This window comes from Euprymna scolopes, chromosome 21 (assembly GCF_053919585.1).
Source record: "Euprymna scolopes isolate OS-2025 chromosome 21, ASM5391958v1, whole genome shotgun sequence".
NCBI classification, from domain to species: domain Eukaryota; kingdom Metazoa; phylum Mollusca; class Cephalopoda; order Sepiida; family Sepiolidae; genus Euprymna; species Euprymna scolopes.
The window spans coordinates 938,919-958,312 of NC_136502.1; the positions used below are offsets into that span (position 1 = coordinate 938,919).

General features: G+C 34.7%; 1 protein-coding gene and 1 long non-coding RNA gene across 2 annotated transcripts in view; one reads left to right on the forward strand and one right to left on the reverse strand.

Moving 5' to 3' along the window:
• Positions 1-1,851: 1,851 nt before the first annotated feature.
• LOC145241960 (uncharacterized) lies at positions 1,852-19,350 on the reverse strand. Its single transcript, XR_013862621.1, has 2 exons — positions 19,015-19,350; positions 1,852-2,997 (listed from the first exon to the last, which is right to left on the reverse strand). It is a non-coding gene; the product is annotated as an uncharacterized LOC145241960 (long non-coding RNA).
• Positions 16,676-19,394, forward strand: part of LOC145241959 (uncharacterized) — a 29,294-nt gene continuing 26,575 nt past the window's right edge. The window contains exon 1 of the mRNA XM_080104828.1: positions 16,676-17,047. The gene's annotated coding sequence lies outside the window, so the exon portion shown is untranslated. The remainder of the gene's footprint in view (positions 17,048-19,394) is intronic.

Here is a 19,394-nt window from a genome sequence, read left to right on the forward strand (position 1 = left end):
AGTCTATAATTATCATTTCAAGTCAAATAGATTGAATGTACATACCCCATTCAAGTAATCTTGCCTGACGGAGGAGAGAAATGATAATTGGTGTGACCTTCCATTAACTTTCTCCTAATTACCTAGAGAATACCAAGTAGAAATCTAGGGGGAAGTCGTCACAAATGCCAGCCTTTCTTTGATGAAAAGCATTTAGCTTCAAAATCTCATGGTCTAAAGAGGTCCTTTTCAACTTTTTTCCCTCATTTTTATCCTCATTGATTTGATGATTTAATAAAGTTCTACATAACTTATTCTTCATCTTATTAATTATATATAATTATTTTATTCACTTTAAGTTCTTGTTCAGCCGTTCCCATAAATAATCAAATTTACTCAATTTATCCCATTAAGGATTACTACACCACAACCTTACTTTTATTAACCATAATCCTCGAGTGGCCTTCAAAACCTTGATCAGGTGATTACCAGTTAAAAAAAAGAAAAATTACCATGTGTCACTACAATAAATCTACCATTTTAGTCCAAAAAGATATCGTCAGGCGACAATAAACCTCCGGTATTCGAGGCTAGTCCTTAAAACCTTGGTGTGTGTATATATATATATATATATATATATATATATATATATATACATACATACATACACACACACACACACACACCTTTAGGTAAGATTGACAGAAGGAAATCTAACAGCATGTTTGATTATTAAAACATAATTTTTTGAAACAAACTGAAATTTAAAAAAGCAATGTCAAATGCCAGAACGTACAAGAAAAATTGACGCATCAAAAACATGAACCAGAACTGGCAAATGAAACAAAATAAAATAGCAAATAAAATAAACAGAGTACATTAATAACCTGATTCTTTGCAGCAAACTCCAAGCGTCTGGATGTAACACTACGTGAGAAGCATCTCTGCTGGTTTGGTCATGTCGAGCACAATGGTAGCGGTGGATAAACAGAGTGTACGTCATGGAAGTTGATGGTTTGTCTGGCATTGGAGTGCAGACAAGATCTGATTGGTTGCTTTTGTTTTAACGGCATATCAACAATTTTAGGGTTATTTAATACTGAATTCAGTAATTTTGAAAACATCAGTTAATCTACACAGACCTGGGCTGCAACTATCAAGGAAAACTTGAAAGATTGTCAACTCCGTGAAGGGGGTATCAGGAATCGAACTACAAATTACAAAAATCTTAACCCATTACAATGACCTTAACATTACAAGGGGATTATAGGTAAGTGTTGTCATCTGAGTGCGATGGTGCTGAAAATGTCATCGAGTAAATATTGCCATTTGTCCAAGTGTTTTAAGATTGTCTACTGTGACCACGCAAGGAGACTTTTCTCCTGTCAGATATTTCAGCAAGACTAACGGATTGAATACCTTCTGAGAGTTGGTTGCGTATTGATGCAGTTCTGTTTGCCATTAAATATTTTATGAATGATCAGGCGTTTAATAGAATGTGTTGCATCGTTTTGACGTGCTTTCTCTGGTTTTGTGGCAAATTATTATGTAGGACTGTTGTTCAGTACATTGAAAAATTTTGTTTAGTTTGAAACATATTGAATCGTATTTCTGCTGTGTAAATTTCTTCAAAGTCAGTGTTAATTATGGACTCTCTTGGGTGTTCCCAATGGTAGTACTAAGTGTAGAGGGGGAGATTTTTTTTTGTTTTGTTTTTTCTGGAAATTGATCCAGACAAGGCATGAAGCCACTTAATGTAAGGAGCTAAAAAAAAAAAAAAATGAAAATACTACTTGAAGGTCAAAAACTTGCCAAACGATAAGTGTTAGATGGAAGATAGAAAATCACAATTCATCCTTCTTTGTCAGAAACATCGCTCATGGAATGTGAGGACTAAAGGAGAAAATAAGGGAGCGAGAGTTACGTGGTTATTGAAAGTAAAACTAAAATCCACTTTTCCGTTTACTGGGTTGTTTTTTGTGTCTGATCGCATCGTTAAAAAAAAAAAGGAAAAAAAAAAACAGATTTGAAATAAGAAAAAGAGGGAAGAGGTGGAGGAGATTGTTTGGTATTTTCGCTAAGGTGGATGCCATTATAAGTTAGATTCATATTTCACATCAAAGTCCGGGGGGGGGGGGGTTACGGTTTTTTGAGTATCTCAGAATCAGTTTGTTTTTTGGAGGTGTGATGGCCAGTAGAGTTTCTTGGTGTTTCAGTCATTTGCATGTTTCCAGGAGAGAGTTCAGTCCCTGTGGGTCTTAGCTAATAGATTTTGTAATCGGAATTGAGTTTTCATTTGGTTGCGCTGAGATTTATTTGCAAATCTATCATTTTATTATCTTGTACATGAAGAACGAGTCACATAAAAAAAAAAAAAGCCTTTGTTACTCATTTGTCGTTTGATTTGGAAAAAGAATTCTTCATTGCAGCATTGACTGAAACTACATGGTTGACACTGCAAGTCATTTCAGAATCAATCAACAACTTTGGATCAGTACAACAAGCACACGATAATGCCTGTGCAGTACGCAGGTTCCAACATATAAAGAATAAATTCTTCTGCTGATAATAAAATTATCTTAGTGGATTTTCAAAGTCAGGCCTGAATAGCATTTAAACTAATAAATTAAAATTTGGATTTCTGATTTTGCATTAATCTTAAATACAATTTTTGTACTGCTTCAACATATAAATTGATCTTTGAATAAATTTTATCTTTCTGTAAGATTTGCTTTGTTAGATCTTCGATTTTTAAATTGGTGACTCATCAATTTTGACTAAAGATGAATTCAGCTTCTGAAGTCCTTTTTCTAATTAACCATCATACTGTGTTGGGGATGCTGCTTTAACAATAAACCAGGACAAGTCGGAAAAAAACTTTATGCTGTGTTGTCAAGCAGCAGTGTTTCTTATTGATTCTTCAGGAATGAAGCAAAATCCTTTGGTAGCTTTTTTTCTTTAATCTTTGAAAAGAGTTGCAACAATCACGCACATCATGTTAGATGAAGTCCATGTTACCTGGAACAAAAAGAAAAGGATACATTAGTTTTAAGAAATCTACGCAACATCTATGTTTCTAAATTTTGCAAATAAAGGTAGATATTTTGTATTTTCCAAATCACTGTTCTTATCTCACATGTTATTTCCACAACGTTTCGGCTGATGTAACCTCCAACCTTCTTCAGGTGTCTCTTGTTGAACTTGGGAATCTATAGATTATTTTAAACAGAACCCTTTATTTAATCCACAAGGGTAGCATGCTCTTGTTCTGTGACGCAACGGATAAATTACTATTAAAATTCAGTTCTAAGTTACACTTTTCTAGAGGTTGAAGGTCAGAATACAATTGTGAATTACTTAAAACTTCTATCTGATCGTGACAGAAAGAACAAGAGCATTTTAACCCCATGGATTAAATAAAGAGTTTTAAATTCCATGCAGATTCCGAAGTTCGACAAGATTTACTTGAAGAAGGCCTGAGGTTACATTGGTCAAAACTTTGTGAAAAATAACACTCAAGATGAAAACAGTAGTCCGAACAATCCAAAATAATATCTTTTTTATACTAATGATACACTATTATAACAAGGACAAAATCCACTCAAGGATGATGGCTAATGGGATTGATGACCAATATTATGAGAGGATTGAAAATAAAGAATAGAATGAAAAAAATTTCATTGCTTTAGCGGATGGCGCAACAAGTATTTGTTGGCATTAAACTTGAAGATAACCATGTTTAAGTCGTAAGGGAAGCAGTTCGATGATGGCGTTTCACAAATGGAAAGTTTTGGAAAACAAACTCTGTTCATGGAAATTTTAGTAATTGCAATATACTGTAGTACCACTCAAACACTAGAATTACAGTTTTTGCCAATTTGTGCTCAAAATAAAAATTCATGTCATCGCGTTCACTTTAACGTCACTTTTATATGCTTGCCTACGTTGGACAGCTGCAATCGTGCAACCCTGTTAAATTTGATGTTTACTTGTTCAACTTGCAATTTCTCACATATTTCTGGTTTAAATTTTAAAATAATTATATTGATGAAAAAAAAATTTTTTTTCAAAACATCTAATTTCTACAAATTGTCTAAAACGTAGCAACATCCAAAACGGGCATTAAACCAAATATGATAATGATGTATGAGGGGTCTGCAATAAGTAATGCCCCTGACCCACTTCCAGTTGTCTGATCTACCTGAAATTTTGCATCTGCAATGATTTATATCTCTACGGGTTATGTGGCAAATTACAGCTCTGAACTAATTGTGGTTTCTGTTTTACAGGTGTTTGAACTGAGTCAGGTGTGAAATGGAGCCTGTTGAATGTCAAGCAGTGATCCGGTTTTTGTATTTGAAAGGACGCACACCACAGGAGACTTTTGATGAAATGAAAGAAACTTATGGTGATAATGCCCCATCATATGACCTTGTAAAACGCTGGCACCGTGAATTCAAACATGGCCAGAAGTCTGTGGAAACAACTCCCAGACCTGGTCGCCCTCCACCCACCCCTTCTGCCATTGACGAGGCATCTGTCCGTCAAGTTGAGGCTGACATTTTGGAAGATCGGCGCATTACTATTCGCTAAATAGCCCAAGATGTCAAGATTAATACTAGTGTTGGGACGATTCCTAATTTTTATACGATTCCGATTCCAGGAAAATATTGATTAACAATTCCGATTCCAAGTACGATTCCGATTCCTAGGGAATTATTGTTTTGAAATATACCAGGTAGTTTTATACTTATAGTCGGTAGTTCCCAAATATGTTCCCTAACTTTGGAAGAGATATTTTGGTTTAAATAAAATTATTATATATTAAACTAAACGGAAAAATTAGCAAAATTTATTTTAGAGAAAATTTATTTTACTTAATTGGAATACAGAAAAAAAAACTCAAAGAAAATAGAATTTATCCTTCAGAGAAAAAACAAATAAAATAGAATTTATATAACAGAACAAAAACAAGAAAATTAGAGAATAAATACACACGATTCATTATTTTGGTCCTCATAATTAACAGATTTAATGAATTAAATAAAAAAAATATAGCGGAAGAGAAAGAAAATATATACTAATTAAATATCAAAAAGATAAATATTTAATTTAATAATTTATAAATGAACGTGCGTAATGAAAAAAAAAAAAAACAATATACCACGTGACATGGCACCGTAGATACAAAATAACCTTTCCAAAGTTAACGACCATATATGAGAAATACCATTAATCGAAAGTTTTTGTGTTTTATACCAAAAGGTAGGTATAGCGAAAAGTTACAATTAAAGGAATTTCAAAAACGATTTTTTGTTTGGCTATTGATAGTTGTATTTGTGACGGCAGTTCTTCAGACCTCCATAATTCACAAGGAGTAGTTAACACCTATTATTTTTTCTTACTTTTTCATTGCTTTTACACGTTGTTTCTAACGTGAAGAAGAAGTTTAGCCAAACTAATTTTGAAATAGGGTATATCAAAGGAACACATATAAAAATGATACCACTATAAAAAACAAATGAAATACTAGATAAAATTGAGCAAACATAATTACCAAAATTATAGAAAAAGATTAAAAAAAAAAAAAAAAAAAAAAAAAAATGGTGAAGTTTGTTGAGTGAAATGAATTATTGAAAGAAAATTAATTGAACTAATAGAAATATTAAATAAAAAAATGTCACATTTCAATATTTTTTTAATAATTCTCAGGGTTGTCGAAATTAAAAATTAAGTGATTTTTTTTTTTATTAGACTTCTTTCGAAGCTTGTTACCTTAAAAAATACATTTAAAACCCTGTTTTTTTTTTTTTTAGATAAATTGAAAAATAAACGCAATTAAAAAAATTTAATTGATAATTGAAACTTTAAAAACATATTAAACATTGAAAAATTACTTATCTCACAAATTAACGTCCAATAAAGTAGATCCAATCTTCATACAGGAATTCGGTTATAATAAATATATCTTTCCCAAACTTAAAAATTAAATTTTTTTTTTTTGAGAGAGAGAGAGAGAGAGAGAGAGAGTGCTTTAAAAATCGCCGAGGAGTGCCGCCTAAAATTTTAAAGAAGTAAATTTTAGGAGTTTAGTGCCTTTCAAAGACGGTTATCATAATTTATTATCATTATTTAATTTCCTTTTTTCCTCCCCCCCCACACCTTTCCACGTGGTTCAGTAGTTAACCAGTGCTCCTGTTGCTGTCAGTCAGCTATCTTTACCTAAGTTTTAATTTCTAGTTAAAAGAATTTTTCATGAATAGAATCAGCATTTTTAAAAATTATTTTTTTAGTTGTATATATTGTATTTACTCTTTGAAGTTAAGGAGGGTTAAAAAAATTTGTGACACCTAGATGGTGACGTAGGCAAAAAAAAAAAAAAGACACTGCGATTTCGACCCTCACTAATAAAACTGCTCTGAGTGACTAGTTGGTAATTTTTTCTTCCTTTTTTTTTTATTTTGCTCCTCCAATTTATTTGGATGCTTCATAGTTAAATGTTTTAACATGTTGGTTGTGGTCATGTTAGATGGTTTTATTCCTCGCGATATTTTAATTTGACAGACTTTGCAAATGGCTTTCAACTCATAATCTTCATCAACTTCAAAAAGTTTCCATGCAAGATTTTTTTTTGGACTTTGGGCCATATTAGAAAATTCAGTTTATCTGTAAACAAATAATTTACTATTAAATTTTGTTTTAAAGCTAGTCACTTATTTGGATAATTAATTGAAAATAATCCGCTAAAAAAGACAAGAAAAAATATAAAGGGATGGGGCGGTAAATTGTACCAACCGGTAGTTAACAAAAAAAACTTATAGAATTTAATTTTTGAAACCAATGTATAAAAGTTTACATAATGAAATGCAAATATGCATTTTCTTTTGAATTTTTTTTTTTTGGTTGACTGTGTTCAATTCACACATGGTTGATGCGGTTCAATATTGCTAAACTATAAGTCTTAAGTAAAATTCTATTTATAAATACTTTTTAAAATGAAATTATTTAATTAATCGTAAATATTATTTAGACATAAAAATTAATTGATTACAAAACCTTTTAAAAATATATTAATTTCTTTTTCGTTCGGCAAAAAACTGCGCAAAACACTTTTAATTTTCAATTTAAAATTCTAGAAAAAGATTATATTATTCTGCTTTTAATATAATCAAATTCAGGGTTTTATCTTTCTGGAGAAAAAAAAAAAAAAAAAAAAAATAATGGATTTTATTTCAATGAAATTAAAAAAAAAACTTGACTGAATTGAATTAATTACCCTTAAATTAACGAAGGGTTTATTTAATAACTTTAGGTTTGGAAGAGATAGGTATGGGGTCGATTTTTTTTAAACTTCAAAAGAAGCCAACTACTGTCAAAACTTTGCGAAATAATACAATGTGAACAATCTCATTCTAGAGATATTTCTTTCAAAAGCCTTCTTTTAAAAAAAGAAAAAAAGTATATTGTTCTATTAAACCTTTTACTGTTTAAATAATTTGACTTTGCTCGTTTATTTTAAGAAAATATAAGTTGAAAAAGCATTTTTATTCAGTATTAGAAGATTTGTCAGTAAAAAAAAAAACAGTCGCCAAAAAGATAAACGTTTTTTTTATTTTTACTCGCAATGTAGAGCCCTGCATACTTCTTTTCAAGTTAACTCTTTTGTAGTTTTGATCACAATAGATCTGAATGAATGAACCTTGTAAGGGAGGGGGCACTAAGCATTGCCCTGTTAATAATGAATTTCTTTGGTTTCTTTTTATAACATGCTACATTTCTCTTGCGGTTAGAAATATCAGGAATTTTTTTTTTTTTTTCAACATCAGACTAAGAGAATCATAATGAAGGACTCGGAAAATTAAGGTATTTTTTAACGATGCGATTCCGATACCTCCCAAAATACACGATTCTTACGATTAACGATTCCGATTAATTGTCCCACCACTAATTAGTACAGGGTCTGTGGAAACTATGATTCATGACATTTGCATATGCATAAGGTGTCTGCCAGATGGATTCCCAGGTTGCTCACACCAGTCCAGAAGCGAGAATGCGTCGAGTGCTCGAAGATGAATCTAAGACCGATTACACAGGATGAAACCTGGGTCCATCACTATGATCCAGAGACCAAAGCCCAGTCAATGCAGTGGAAGCACTTGGACTCACCACCTCCAAAGAAGGCAAGGGTGCAGCTCTCTGGTGGCATGGTCATGCTCACAGTCTTCTGGGACCAGGACGGAGTAGTGATGACAGATTTCCTGGCAAAGGATACCACAATTACAGGAGCCTATTATGCTTCACTTTTGAGGAAATTAAGGGAAGCTATCAAAATCAAGAGGCAGGGAAAGATCAGCAAAGGCTCCTCCTGCAGGACAATTCTTCGGTCCACAACTCGCATGTCGTCAGATCAGAAGAACGGGCGTGTGCTTATGAAATCCTACCCCATTATCCCTACTCCCCTGACCTTGCACCCTCTGACTTTCACCTCTTCTCAGCCATGAAGTTGTTTTTGAAAGGAAAGCGTTTCCCAGATGATGTAGCCTTGATTTCTGAAGTCACGTCGTGGTTGGAGGACCAACCTGGGGTGTTCTACAAAAACGGTCTCCAGAGCTGCATCAAACGATGGGAGAAATGCATAACTCTGGGTGGTTCCTATGTATAGAAAGACCAATAACTGTGCCAAGTTTCATTGCTCTACTGCTATGAGAAGTGGGTCAGGGGAATTACTTATTGCACGCCCCTCGTACGTATTTTTCATTTTATTTATGTATTACACTTTTATAAGGATTTAAAACAGTATTTTGCTTTGAACAATTGAAATGGTAATTTTTTAAATCAGCGCATTTCAGGTGAAAACATTATGTACTTACATATCATGGCAAAATGAGCATAAATTTCCAAAATTTATAAGAACAATCCAGTAGATGTGAGAGATGTACTTTTCGCAAAATTATGCGCGCACGCACACACACAATTATAGTCTGCTTAAAAATTGGCAGACCCTTGAAGTCAATTTAAGTCAAGGGAGATAAGTCAGTTTGTCATACTGAATTAGCTGCACAACTGTTCCATATTAAAATATACAAAACTCAATTTGATAAATTTTATTTTTACTTGTAATTATTTTTTTATAGTTCATTTTCGTCATTTTTTTAATCTATACTAATTTCATCGTGACATGTAAGTACTTAATGTTTTCACCTGAAATGCATTGGTTTAAAAGATCACTAATGTAAACAAACACCATGAATATTTTTTCAAGACACATTTACACACCTGCCTTTATTTTGAAACTGAAGTGGGGGGGGGTATAGAATAATAAGACAAGCATTTCCAAATTACAAAATAAAATACAGTGTGTAAAAAGAAAAATAATAATTATAAGTGACTTTGTCTGACTGAGAAACAGTCTGCCATACTACTCTGTCAATTTTTGGTCTACAGATTTGAAACTTAATATATACAGAATTTGGACCTGTGGAACAAATTCGATTTGGTTTTTACCTGATAAAAATAACTGCTACAGGGGTCAAATTGGAAAAATAAAATAAAATTTAAAAAAAAAACAAAAAAAAAACGGAACTTGGCAGGTGTAAGTCGACTTGGAGTGCTTCTCTATGCATGCACAAATATACAGTTATATGCTAATGTCAGGTAAATTTTTAGAGTTTTCATATCCAACTGTTGTTAGATTAGACGGTAACAAATAATGCTGGAGTACTAAATGCTTGGGCTTTGATTATAGCTGATGGCACCAAGACATTTTTTTTTTTAACTTTTGAAATCATCACTATATATATATTGGGTAAAATATGATAATCAATAGAGCATGAAATCTGCATAAATTATATTTAAGCATATTTAACAACCTGGCCACTCCGAGCAGCCACTATTATATATTAGGTACAATATAATAATCAATAGAGAATTGGCTCTATAATAAATACAAAATCTGAATGAATTAAAATATATTTAAGTGTCATGCTATTTTTTTATAAGGATTTTAAAGTTAAATGCAATTTTTACAGTAGCTTTTATTGTTAGGTGAAACTACACTGCATTTAGTATAGAGTAGTTAAAGTCCACCCTCCTCATGTTAAGAATAGGTTTCTAAATAACATTATTTCAAAATAGTCCATAAATTGCAGAAGTAGCAAAAAAAAAAAAAAAAAAAAAAAAAAAAAAAAAAATCAACTGTATTATCTAGTGACAGGATCAGTAATTGTATAAATAAATCGGGTTGAAAAAAAAAAAAAAAAAAAAAAAAAAAAAAAAGTCAAATCAAGTGGTGAGTAAATTGAAAACAAAAGGGGGGGTTAAATTCAACCCAGTTTACAGATATGCTCCGCCTTTTCAACCCATTCAACGACTGACAGATTTGTCATTCGCTTAATATCAGAGTTTGATAGATCTACCGCTAGACCGTCTATAATTTTTATTAAGCCACTACTTATCAAAGCCGAAATAGTTTATAATTACACTAACAATTCTTTGGGTAAATTCAATGATTGGATTGACTTATTCTTATCAGATAATAGATCTCTTGTGACCTGTGGTCATTAATATTCCAAACTTTCTTTTTGGCCAATATTGAATCTGTAGTGGTTTGGTGTTTTGCTGGAGGTTCGTAGTTGCTGCCACTCGTTCCTGGAATGTTTGTCCCTGAATATTCATTGTGTTTCGTTTTCTTATCTGCAACTTTTGCTTCTTTTGAATGAACCTTTCTAAGATGGTTTAACATATTAATCATTGTAAAAACTTTTTGCTAATTTGCCACCCTTTGATGTTCAACATAACTTGCAGACAGCTGTATTCTTATTCTTAGGATTGACACCATAATACTTCCAGCAGAAACTGGTTGCCATAATGGTTGGAAGTTGTAGTCAGTATTCAGTTAATTTTTTACATATTACATTCTGGCGAGAGAACTGACCCATTAAATTATCGCCACATTAGCCTCCTTCCGCTTTTCATCAAAATATTTGAGTCTATAATTAACCAAGCTCTACTCCATCACCTTACAGATGCTAAACTTCTGACTGACCAACAATATGGATTTAGACAAGCCCATTCTACAGCAGATATTCTAACTAATATCTGAACATATATACCATACACTGGACAAAGCAAGGGATGGTAGAGCAGTAGGTCTAGATATATCTACGGCTTTTGACAGGTTATGGCATCATGATGATCTCAGAAAAATCAGATCTTATGGTGTCACTGGACGAATATTTAACATAATTAAATTCATTTTTTTTCTTTTTTCTTCTTTACATGGAGGTCACCACTTATCAAGACCCGGAGGCCACTCGAGGATAAGGGTTATTGCGCGTACAGTAATCAATGGGATAATATTGTAGTAATTGTTAGTAATGGAGATTTGATAAAGTGGCTTACTTAAAGGGGCGGTTTATCAGGAATTTGTTTATGTTGGATTTGAAGACATCCAAGTTGTAGTCAGGTGGGAAACAGGCAAACGGAAGAGAGTTCCACAGGCATGCACTTCTAAGAAAAAAGCTTTGTTCATGGAATCTACGTTTTGATGTAGGCACAGATAAAGAGTGGGGAAAGTTTTTGACAGTGGTTTTAGCTAGACGGGTGTTTTTCGTGAAAGACTGGCGAGGGGGGGGGGACCAGAGATTGGAGCTCAGACGAGCACTTGCCATGGAAATCACAATAAAACAGACAGGCTCGCAACGTCTCTTCTGTGGAAGAGAAGTTGCAGGGAAGAGAAAAGGGCATCCCCCACTAAACTATGAAGTCTATTTTGTACTCTGTCAAGGCAGGATAGGCTGTTTTTAGCAGCTCCTACACAGATGTGGCAGCAGTACTCCATCCTTGGACGTACTTGGCTTTTATATTGATAGAGAATTGCATCAGTAGATAGATATCTTCTGGAGCGATAGAAGGATCCCACCATTTTTCCAGCAATCTTGGCAACAGATTTGATGTACATGTTCCATTTCAGATCAAGAGTAAAGGTCAATCCCAGAAGCTTGTCAAAACATGGAGCCTCCCCAAGACGAGAGCCATTCATTTCAATTGATGCCAGATGGGGTTCAGAGCGTTGATGTAAAGATAGGAGCTTGGTTTTAGATGCATTAAAAGTAACCAGCCACCTCTTCCCCCATTGTACCACGCACTTAAGATCAGAGGAGAAAGAATCAGAGAGAACTTTGTCATTTATGGCCTTTGAAGTGTTGCTATAGATGGTCGTGTCATCAATGTAGATGTCGACGAATGATTTAAGTATGTGTTTTGGGAGATCATTGATGTAGATCAGGAAGAGAGTTGGGCCCAAGATGGACTCCAGCATTAATACCGTGGGCCTCCGATTTCTGCCCATCAACCACTACTCTTATGAGCCTATCAGAGAGAAATGATTTAATGATTGAGAAAACATTTCCAGTTATGCCGTAGCAGGAAATCTTGTGAAGTAAGCCCTTATGCCAAACCTTATCGAAGGTCTTTGATATGTCAAGAGCAATTGCCTAGAAAGGAAGCCTTTGTTGAGAGATTCACTAATCCTATGAGATATAACTGTTAGCACATCTGCTGTAGATCTAGCAGAATGGAAACCATATTGCATGTCACTAAGGTGGTTATTTCTGCTGAGGTGGTTGACTACTTCTCTATTTAATATGGATTCCAGCAGCTTATTGGTCTGTACTGAGAGGGAGATGACCTATCACCTGAATTCTTTCTTGAATAAGAGGAGAATCCAGGTTGTCCTCGACGGTCGTTCATCTAAACAATATGATATAAATGCGGATGTACCTCAGGGGTCTATCCTTGGACCTTTATTATTCCTAATATTACACCATGCTCTATAACAGGGATGAGGGGGAAACAAATGAACACATATCTAAGGAAATGGCAGAGACACTAGAGGAAAACCTCCAATCTGTAGTGGAATGAGGAGAAAAATGGATGGTCACATTCAATGCTGTCAAGATTAAGTTTGTTTCCTTCAATAATTACAAGAAATGTATAAGCACTAATAAAGTGATTTTTCATAGCGTAAATGCACTCCAAACCCGTTTTCCAAAAATAACTGATTTATTTTTCAGCTAAATCTATGACCAGCAGCACTTGCATGAATGGTTTATTTTATTCTCGCTTCACCATTATCACGTGATTAAAATTTTGCAGACAAAAATTTGGGAGACAACAGGTCAAGGAGAACCAACTCTTGTTTGTTATTTATGTGCCATGTTATTTGACTATGAAATTGGAGTTATCACCCCCTAACAATGGCGCCATCCGTGTAATGCAGAAATGAAAGGGATTATTCTGGTTTGCCATTTTCTCTTGGTAATAAAACTACAATAAAATTCGGGAGGTAACCAATTCAATGTAAGCCAAATGTCAGGGTTGATTTACATTCTACAGAGATTCGTTGGAAATTTTCCAACACCAAAGTAGTGGATAAATCAGAGACCTACACGCCTCCAGAGCGCTTTAATTTGTAGTCACGTTATGTCCATTAGCAATGTGACACATGCAATGTGCCGATCGGCCGCTTGTCAAAATTCCTCTGCACGTAATTCCAGTCATGTTTGTTGCCTCCTGGGGCATTCTTTTTAACCTAGCTTTAATCACTAAAGCTATTTTTCTTTTTGCTCTTTTTTTGTCAAGGAGGCAAGCTGAGCCTTAATTATGTTTGCATTAACACTATCCCCCTCCTCCACCACCCAATCTAAACTAGACTCTAGTGTCGCTTTAGCTGTCATAGATTCTTGGTTGGGTCGTTTGCTAAAGTTGGCAGAAAAGAACCTAATGGCATCCTTAAGACTGGCCCACCACTTATTCCCACTTACAGCTGCCGTGAATTCCCACTGTAGAGTTAGTAGTAACCCATCTCAGTAGCCCTGCACATTGAAGTGTTGAGCTTCCAGTAACTGGCCAACTTAGGTTTAGGTCTATCGAAGTTTAGCCGAATGCAAACAAGTCGGTGGTCTAAGTAAACTATGTTATGGAAACTTGGACAATCTAATACTCCTACATCGACTTGCCTAACTAAGAACCAATCAATATAACTGGAAAGTTATACTGCACCAGAGCCGCGGCTACCTGTCCAAGTCCACACTACATCAAGGGGCCTTTCATTTCGGAACTTGTCAATAAGATCAAACTTGTCAAGAAACTCGCGAAAATAAAAGGCATTCCAATCCTCGTTAGTGGCCCTAGATGTTAACCCCAAGCATTCTAAATTGGGATTCAGGATCGCATTCCAGTCTCCCGCTAAGATAACCATTTGGGAAGTACTCATAAACTGCTCAATCTAACAAAGGAAAGCTGCAAGCTCATCATTGCTATTAGGTGCATAAATACTGATAAAACAAAAAGCCCTACCTTTTATGGTAACATCCAGAACACAGTCTTCCTTCTGGATCCATGAAGCACAGGTCATACGACGCATCCAAAGACCTTTTCATTAGCCAAGAAACACCTCTCGAGTGAGAATTAAAGTACGCTGAGTAAGCACAATAGGTTCTAGACAGCACACTGAAATGGTCGCCTGGAATGAGATGAGTTTCTTGAACACAACAGACATTCACTCCAAAGTTCTGCAGATTTAAGTTCAACCGAAATTTGTGCGAGTCCGCCCTCGAACATTTATACTTGCAAGTTTAAGATTATAGTGTCTTAAGGTTGGGATCCACAAACAAACATTACTGTTGTCAGCATGAAGATGGCTCTCCCAAGCAAATAGTGTCCGTCTTTGTATCGATGAGCCTTTCATGGGTGATACCATCAGCATGCAAAGGATAGTTTAGTTTTGCTATCCTATACAGGAAGGGGTACATCTTTATGGGGACCTGCTCTACACAACATTTTCTTAAATGTCTTATATCAAAGTCCTTGAATATATCTAAGGAGATAAAATTTCAAAGGTTTTATTTGCTTCCTTTAACATTACTCATCGGTCATTTACCTCTTCTCCTCCAGATGATAGTTAATATCAGTTTCGCATTCAGGAAATTGCAAGGATCTTCGATTGGCATTCCAGCCACCTCCCTGAAATCAATTTCATCAGGTCAGCATTTTCATAGTAAACTGCATTGTTAATTTACAGGTCGCTGACTGAACAAATATCTTTACTGTGGAGGTAAAGTGCCCTTTTCCTTTTGTTTTCCAGGTAGGAGCTCCACGCTCTTTTCTAGGAAGAGGTAAGCTTTTCAATATTACTAGAGGTATGAGCCACGGGCAGGGACTTTGCTGGGGATGCATGTGGAGTATTTAAAGGAATTACGCAAATGTACGGAACAATGGAGGGGACGGATTTTATTTTTTTGACGGGTCTAAGGGCAATTAATTTGTGTAGCTTGTGAAGTACAGGAGCCATGACAGGAGGAGGTATAACCTTTATAGATGCACAGTGTTAGGGTTAGGGGACTGGGTACAGTCTTTGGATGTCAACGGTTTTGCCGGGGGATTGTGGGATTTGGGGGGGAGTGCTGAAGGATTCAAGTGTGTCCATTCTCAAAGCATCCAATTTCTTCTTGAGATTAATACTCTCGACATACCTGTCCCAAGTCATTTGTTAATATGGCTTCCTCTTGCATTTGGTCTAAAGTAAGGCAGCCAGGGGTCTTTATCCCAGATACAATCTGCCAGGGCTCCAAGAGATTATCCTCTTTAGCAGTTCTTTGGGGGAAAGGGCGAGAGTTCTTTCACAAACAGGGAAACTCCTTAGTGTTGTCCCACTCTTGTTTTCACGTTTGGTTGAGTCTTCCTTTGTGGGCACTCCATGGTGATGTGCCCTATTTTTCCACACATTCAACAAAGCTGCAGCCTGCTCGCAACGATAATGGGAGTTTTTCATCACCCACTTCCAAGTGATAAGGGATTTTAGTAAACCCTCTTTATCAAGTAAAATGTTGAATGTCTAAAAGCCTTGGTATTCCTCATTTGACACGGCCACAATGTCAACAAATATAAGGAGGAATGCAACAAGGTGCTCACTCTCCAGGTGGAATGAAACATTGAAAATAGACTTGTTCTTCATTTTCCCATGTATTCAATATGTAAAACGTTCTCCAATGTAATAATCTGTTTAGGAGATTTCTACGCACTCGTCTTCAGTTGAAAAAAATAAATAAAAAGGGGTGTTCAGGTATTATACCCTTTGCATTTTATAATATACCGGCGTCTATGCACCACTGTTGCCAGCAACTTATAGACAATGTCAGAGCTTGCTCTAATTACTTTTTTGGTCTTTCTGTCGACCACAAAGACAAGGCTTTTTTTTTTTTAATATTCTCCAGCTTTGTTAAGTCGACGATTAATCCATTGTCAACCACAAGGTGACCGTATTCTTTAGCCTTAATCATTATTTTCGACGGTTTGTTCCATTCCAAATTAGTTGGGGTGAAAATGTAACCTCCAACCCTGTTTCATTAGTGTCCATTGAAAGCGGCATACAACCTGCAATTTTAACAATAACAGTCAATATATATAAATAGTAAAAATAGTCAATGTGCGCAGTTATGCCAACTGAAGACACCTCAACATTTTCTATAAAAAAAATAAAAAAAAATATAGACATCTTTTATAGGTTTTTTGGGTGTGCTGAAAAGGAATATTGCAGGGAAAATTAGCATAGACAAATAATTTTGGAGATATAAATACCTGCATTTTGCCATGTAATTTCTAGTAGTTTGAACTGGCTGCCATCTTTGTTGTTTCAATGAAATGGTTCAGTGAGCATGTGCAGACGAACTGTGAAGTTATTCTATGAAATGCAAATGTTTATTTAACATCATTTCTAGCTAATTCCACAAAATTACTTTCACGAATTCAAATTCAAGAAAATTCGGTCATTGTGCATTGGTTGTCCAACCTGTTTATTCCGGAAACCATTATTAACATGGAGAGGTTGAAAATAAAGTGCCTTTCGGATTAAACACCCCCTAACTTCATAATGTTAAGAACGGCTTTCAGAATTGAGCTGCAAAAAAAAAAAAAAAAAAAAAAAAAAAAAAAAAAAAAAAAAAAAAAAAAACTGAGGGTTTGCCGCTTTTCAAACATGGCCGCCAGTGATTTACATTTCAAAATACAGGTATTTATATCTCGAAAACTATTTGTCTGCGCTAATTTTCGCTGTGATATTCCTTTTCAGGATACTCGAAAACCTATTCAAGATGTCGATTTATCGAAAAATGTCGAGACGTCTCCGGTTGGCATAACGGAGTACATTGGTCGAAAATATAAAAACAACGATGGCGACTTCAAAACTTTTCAATACATAATTCACCACGCGGTGAGCAACGTAAAGTCGGGTTGACTGCCGATGGAAGGAAACAATGTTCTAAAACAACAACTGTCACATATGCAAATTACTTCCAGCCAGCATCAGGTATAGAGGCAAAACGTCACCAGGTCTTGCAAAGTCAAAAGAGAATCCCGACCAGCGCCAACATTCTCAAGTCAAGGGAGTTGTTGGTACTTCTACACTTTATCGCCGAAATGAAATAACAAAAAAATTAAACTGGAGAACGATTGCTTCCGGAAAAAATAAATTAACCTAAAATTAAAAGAAAAACTTTCCCGTTTTCATTAATTAAATCGAAACATTTCCAATTAAACAATTATGGATATATGTTCTCTTTCACTTTATTTACTTTTTTTTTTTCACATTTCTTTCCGGAAGTTTATCTAGTTTAATTTTTTTGTTATTTATTTCTAACTTCGGCCATAATTTAAAATACTGATTTCACCCTTTGATTCTAATCGACAGGTGCTCGAAATAAAATGGCGTCTCCAGTTTCGGTGATAAAGTGTAGAAACACCAAGTTCTTTAACTTATTTTTCTCACAGATTCGAAAAAAAAAAGTCAAAAATAAAATAAGGGGTTTGTATTACTGTGCACAGATTCGAAAAAGTTGTCAAAAAACAAATATATAACAAATAAATGTTATCAAAGGCAAGATAAGTTACTTTTCTACCACACTGGATATAATTTTCGTGTTTTTATTCAATGTAACATGCTTATTCAGCTCGCAAAGCATACAGTGTTTACTGATGTAATAGAAAATTCAAAATGGCGCCCGACTCTCTCTTTAACACAGTAAGTTCGGGAAAAGGTATTATAATAATAAACTAGAAAAAATGGTATTATTATACAAACACCGTGACAGCGAATTAACCCTAACCCTAACCCCCCTAACCCTAACGCTGTCACGGTGTTTGTATAATAATACCGAAAAAATAATGTTAGAAATTCGCTCAATATATGTTACCGTGACATAGGTTGACATATATTTGGTGTTTTTTTTAATAGTATTTTGTCTAGTTTATTATTTATAACACCTTTTCCCAAACTTACCGTGTTAAAGAGAGAGTCGGGCGCCATTTTGAATTTTCCAATACATCGGTAAACACTGCATCTTTTTCGAGCTGAATAAACATGTTACATTGAATAAAAACACAAAAAATATATCCAGTTTGGTAGAAAAGTAACTTATCTTGCCTTTGATAGCATTTATTTGTTATATATTTATTTTTTGACAACTTTTTCGAATCTATGTGTACAGTAATACAAATCCAATAAATGTTACCAAAGGCAATATAAGTTACTTTTTTTTTTTTTTACCTAACTGGATAGGTTTGTAATGTAAAATGTTGAATTTGGCTCGAAAAACAAGTAACGTCAACTAATACACGAGCACAAGAAAAATGTCTGCAGTGTATTTGTTACGCGACTATTTTTTTCGGGTTTTCTATGTGGATTGTAAAATAAACCCCCAAATGTAACCCAGTGGTTACGTCTAACCGAAAAGCAAAGGCAAAACCAGTCAAACAAACTTAGATCGATACATGCAACAAAAATCGATTACTCAAGTTGATAATTTTCTAGTTAAAGGACACGGAACCACTTCTTTCTTTTTCTTAAATGAATAAAAATAGAAAGAAAAATAAACTTGTTCTTTTGCTTGTTTGAATAAAGACATTAGCATTTAACACGTTTGGAGTAATGTCGAAACCCATTTAACTTTAATTTTAAAAAAATATATAAATAGAGTTTACCTATATTTGTCCAAGTCGTTCAAAACAGGTTCGTAAGCTGAGAATTTTGATAGGAAATTGTAAATCGTAGTCGAGACGTACTTGACAAATTTTGAAGCGAAATTTCTAAACGCCAATGTTGTCTGTTCAACATCTTGTGCGTGTGAATTCTGAATAGCCGTCGCCAAGTGATCGTCTTAAGCAGATCATGTGGACACAATTCCATCTTGGTATAAATTAAATTAGGTTGAATAACTTGTCACGAAGTTAAAAAAAAAACAACACGAAATATGATGAACTGAAAGACCACGTGTTGACAATGTGGGCAGCCATCTTGGATCAGCAGCAGAAAGAAAAACCCGCCTTTTAGTACTGTCGTCGTCGTCGTCGTAGTCGTCGTC